This window comes from Macrobrachium rosenbergii, chromosome 20 (assembly GCF_040412425.1).
Source record: "Macrobrachium rosenbergii isolate ZJJX-2024 chromosome 20, ASM4041242v1, whole genome shotgun sequence".
In the NCBI taxonomy this organism is placed as follows: domain Eukaryota; kingdom Metazoa; phylum Arthropoda; class Malacostraca; order Decapoda; family Palaemonidae; genus Macrobrachium; species Macrobrachium rosenbergii.
The window spans coordinates 24,664,746-24,669,581 of NC_089760.1; positions in this window are offsets into that span (position 1 = coordinate 24,664,746).

The following is a 4,836-nucleotide window of genomic DNA, read 5'->3' on the forward strand; positions in this document are numbered from 1 at the left end:
GTCTGTTAAGTAAGGCTTTTCTATAGGACAAATTAATTACTTAAAATCGGCCCTCTCTTGAGAAATTCGTCTGTCATAATTTACTAAATTCCCATCAAGTGAAATCACCTGCGAGTGTTCGGCGTAGGGTTCCAAGACATGTATTCTTCTTTAACTTCCCGTCATAGCTCTTACAAAATCTTTTTGGTGTCCTTTTTATGAGAGGGCGAATTAATTACTTATAAGTTCTTGTCTTCGGTCGTCTCTTAAACAGTCGTCTGGTATACTTTTCTAAACTCCCAAAAGGGGCCACCACCCTACGAGTGTTCGACATAGGGTTCCTTAGGCACCAAGATGCATTTATTCTTCTTTGGTTTTCCAACAAAACTCTTGTTAATCTTTTTGGTGTCCTTTCACAAGGCTGGTCGACTCCTTCAACTTCGCCTTGCTCCAAATTTTATGTATTTCAGTACAAAACCTTTTGGCTAGTCCTTTGACAGTCGAGCAATGTGACTCACTTATTAGGTTTAAGCAATTGATAATGATGATGATGTTAGTAATAATTGATATAAAATTAATAGCTTTTTGGAAAAGATGATATCAAGTCTAGATAAAGTGTTACGAAAGTTCATGAAGATGGAGATTTAATCAAGTGTGGAAAAGTATTAAATAATTTGCTTCCTAAGCTAAAGGCCGAGGAACGATTGCCAGAAACAACAATAAGCAAAAAAAAAATGGAAAGGCCAATAAAAGGAAGAACGAAGCAGTCGATGATGACGGTGATGAACATAGTTTAAAAAGTGAGAGTACTGGGAAGCCTGAAAAATTCGAAGACGGAAAACTTGTAAACACTAGGAATCCCATGCTTCCTAGAAATGAAAACGTAAAATTTCCACAAAGCAAAAAGTTTCCAGAAAAGAAAATACTCAAATGGGAAATCGTAGCAAAATACTGTAAAGATAAAAGAGCATTATGATCAATAAATGATAACAAATCGGCGAAAGATATAAATGTATATATATATACATATATATATAATGTGTGTGTGTGTGTATGTATGAATATACAATCTTTTGTACGAGAAATACCCAGTCATCTGACCTTCCAGCCATAGTAAACGTATATCCATTACTGCTACAGATCCCTTATCCATTTGCCATAACGCCAGATCGCTGTTAAGTATAAGAAATGTGGAAGCATCAGAAATGACACAGTCCATTCCATGACCACGACTGAGGCCGGAGAAAGTGAATGGCGAAAAGCGATCTCGAAAGTGACATTATAATGGTCATTCGCTTACGAAAACTACTACAAGAAAAGCTGCATTTTTTACCGTTTTTTTTTTTTAACATTTCTTTATGATCTCAATTATGGCTAGAAGTAAAGGAGATAATTATCACTTCTGTCGGACCCTCAAATGGACATAAATTTTACTCTCTCTCTCTCTCTCTCTCTCTCTCTCTCTCTCTCTCTCTCTCTCTCTCTCTCTCTCTCAGTACCGTTGGCCATCTTATTTCTGAATAATGTAAAATCGGGATATTCTCTCTCTCTCTCTCTCTCTCTCTCTCTCTCTCTCTCTCTCTCTCTCTTTCTTAGTGCAGTTAGCCATCATATTTCTGAATAACGCCAAATCGGATAGTTCTCTCTCTCTCTCTCTCTCTCTCTCTCTCTCTATCGATGTAGCTATTCATAATATTTCTGAATAGTATCAAATCGGAATATTCCTCTCTCTCTCTCTCTCTCTCTCTCTCTCTCTCTCTCTCTCTCTCTCTCTCTCTCTCTCTCTCTCTCTCTCTCTCTCTCTGTCAGGGCAGCTAGCCATCATTTTTCTGAATAATGTCAAATCGGGATCTCTCTCTCTCTCTCTCTCTCTCTCTCTCTCTCTCTCTCTCTCTCTCTCTCTCTCTCAGCGCAGTTAGCCATCATATTTCTGAATATGTCAAATCAGGATATCCATCTCTCTCTCTCTCTCTCTCTCTCTCTCTCTCTCTCTCTCTCTCTCTCTCTCTCTCTCTCTCTCTCTCTCTCTCTCTCGGTGCAGTGTTAGTCACCATATTTCATAATAACGCCAAATCGGGAAATTCCTTCGCTTTTAATTAGCGCAATTGATAATTAAAGTATTGTCCCTGACATTTAAAGACGGTGTCTGGAATCGCATTCTTTTCATTTCTTTATTTCGGGGATGTTTCTTCTGCTATGCAGTTAGTGACTTTTTTGAAGACCGCATAAACCTTGAGTAGTTTATAAATTGACCTACACGAGCTTGGCCATTTATCTCTCTACCTGACTATGTGAACAAATAGAACTTGATGTGAATTCCAACGTAAGTTCATGATTGCAAATATTATTGGCCCATTTATCCCCGGAATGTTTTCTTGTTAAACTCAAAGTTAGCATTCTGTGTAAAGACCCATTTGCAGGTTCCAATACTTTCGTCAAAAGAGAAAGAAATGCTTTCGAAAATGTAAAAGTTTGTAAGACACTTTTCTAAGCACATCTACCTTAATTAGTAATTTCACTTGAGTGAATCTTCACGAAAAGCAAAGAAGGTAGTAGTTTGCAAATGTGTTAAAAGAGAAACTTGAGAAAAGATCTGCACTAAAATAGCAAGAAGAGAGAAAAACTAAACTTAAATTTGGTAGCCAAAGGTCAAATAGAGGTGGGTCAATATTTAACTACATAATGCGCTCTTTACATGGAAACAAGAACAAAAAATATTAAAGCAAATATGTATCTGGTTCATGAAATTTAGGCTGTCATACCAAGACTGGTTATTCACTTGTTACAAATAGAACTGGAAAATCAGATCGAGTATGGTTGATACATTGGTTTAGCTAATATTAAATAACGAAGCATTATTAAATGAAACATTAATATGAAATATATGAAAGATATAAGACATTATTAAGCATTATCATCATAAAGCAATTCAATCTGATCAAAGAGTCCTTTCTTAACTCTCATTGGGCCGTTGTTTGGTGGAAACTGGAACCCGATGAAGTTAAAGAAGTTGGACGGTAGGATTTGGGTGCATGAAAGGGACTCGAAATAAAGTCAAAGGCTGAAAGTAATGCAGATGCAAAGACCCATTAGTTTCATTAACAGGCAACCACCAAATGGACGCTGTAGAAAGCACCCAAACTCGAGACCTATCCCACCGCTAGCTCCATAAGCATGCAGAATGCTATCTTGGTCTCAGCTTCGAGACGGTACTTAGCGTTTACGTGGCGTAACTTTTGACGGTATGGGGACACTAGTCTCGAAATAATGATTGAACAGAAATGGATGTGGAGTTGTTCAGGAAATGGAGGTGAATATAACTGAATAAGGATCAAAAAATAAAACTAAGGAACAATTAGGCACTGCAAAAGGAAAGAAATGTAGGCTCAATAGGCCTAAGATAAAGACGGAACCATGTAAATTCGAGTATTGAAAATATCAGATAATTGAAACAAAGACGGGGCCGATGAAGAGTAAGATAGAAGTAGGTCAGTAAAGACGAGGAAAGGATGAAATAGGAATTGAAAAAAAGAATACAAAATCCGGTCATAGCGTTGACATGAGGACAGAGTAACAGTGAAATAGGAATACAAACACTGTAATGTAAGTGAAGGCAAACCAGAATAAGAAAAAAAGATTAAAAGAAAAGACAAACAAAATAGGGAGAAGCAAGATCATTCAATGAAAAATATATCTGGATACTTACAGGTTAAAAAAAAAAAAATAAGATAAGAGGAAGGGTAGAAAAGAAATTAGAGTAAGGTTGTGGTAAAGCGAAACTGAATAGAATAAATGAACCTTGAATCAGGAGACATATAGGAAGGAGGAATAAAAGGACAGTGAAATATGAGATGCAGAGAAGAAGAAGAGTGTTGTTCGAAGAGAATATACAGGAAAGAAGACAAAATCATGTAGGCGTGTACCAGAGGAAGAGTAAAGAAGCCAAGAAGCAAATGACGGAAAGGCAGAGAGATAACGAAATCTTTGGCAGTTTATAAACAAGCTGTTCCAGTAAACTCAAAGATAATTGCTCCTAAATAAAGCATTTAAAAATTTCGATGAAAACACCATAGATTTAGGCCTTAGTCCTTTAGGTTACATATCATTCCTTGTAATGTAGAATCTTTTTTTCACGAACAGCTGTAGACTAATCTCAGGGGGTGTTTATCATTTTACATTTCTCTGAAAAGTAAAATTTAGACCATTAGGATTTATAAGTTTAATGATTCACCATTTTGGAGGAAATTCCCAAAAGCTTTGAAGTAATGTATGATTTAAAATCGATAAAGTGAAATAATGTCTTATTTGCAATAATCAGATTTAGAGAAGTGTCCTTTGCCGTTTTATGAGGAATTTCGCTGTGTGTGACCTTGTATATCCTGGAAACATGCCAATGACATAACCATATGGCAAAGGCAAACACAGTATAATTTAATTGGGGGGTGGGGGGCAGCTGACTTCAGATCATCTTTCGTGAAGATCTGATGGTAAATTCTAACTCAAAAATAAAAATAAAAAATAATCATGGGTATGATACGAAGGCAACAGTGAACTTCACAGCAATGATACTGAGGTATAGTAATAAAGAACAAGGATAAGAAAATACAAAGAGGCTGGTAAAAGAACAGCTAAGACACATGTTTGTAATAGTACTAGTTTCATGACGTTTGTTGCACAGCGCAAAGAGATGGGAAAAGGAACTTAGTAGCTAAAGTGATGTAACTCAAAGGAAAGAGATTGATGGTAATATGCTTACGAGTCAATCTCAGGTCCTGGAGAATGGACAAAATTTACTATTTTAAAGTCTGAAAATTATTCATGAAAATGTGGTAGGTGTTTGTTGTTACAGTAACAATA